Source organism: Corvus brachyrhynchos, unplaced genomic scaffold, assembly GCF_000691975.1.
Source record: "Corvus brachyrhynchos isolate BGI_N302 unplaced genomic scaffold, ASM69197v1 scaffold418, whole genome shotgun sequence".
Taxonomy (NCBI): Eukaryota; Metazoa; Chordata; class Aves; order Passeriformes; family Corvidae; genus Corvus; species Corvus brachyrhynchos.
In genome coordinates, this window is record NW_008239541.1 from 120539 (window position 1) to 120906 (window position 368).

The window sequence follows — 368 nt, forward strand, 5'->3', positions numbered from 1 at the left end:
GGGGCGCCCGGGGGTCAAGGAGGAGTCAGGGGGGGACATCGGAGGGTCGAGGTGGTCCCAGGGGTCGAGAGGGGTCAAGGAGGGGTCCATGGGGTGGTCAAGGAGGGGTCTCGGGGGTCAGTGGGGCTCAGGGTGGTCCTGGGGCTCCACGGGGTGGTCAGGGGGCTCCATGGGATGGTCAAGGGGCTCCACTGGTTGGTCAAGGGGCTCAGTGGGGTGGTCCCAGGGCTCCACGGGGTGGTCAGTGGGGTCCATGGGGTGGTCCTGGGGCTCCATGGGGTGGTCAGGGGGCTCAGGGGGGTCCCTGAAGGTCCTGGGGCTCCACGGGGTGGTCAGTGGAGTCCATAGGGTAGTCAAGGGGCTCAGGG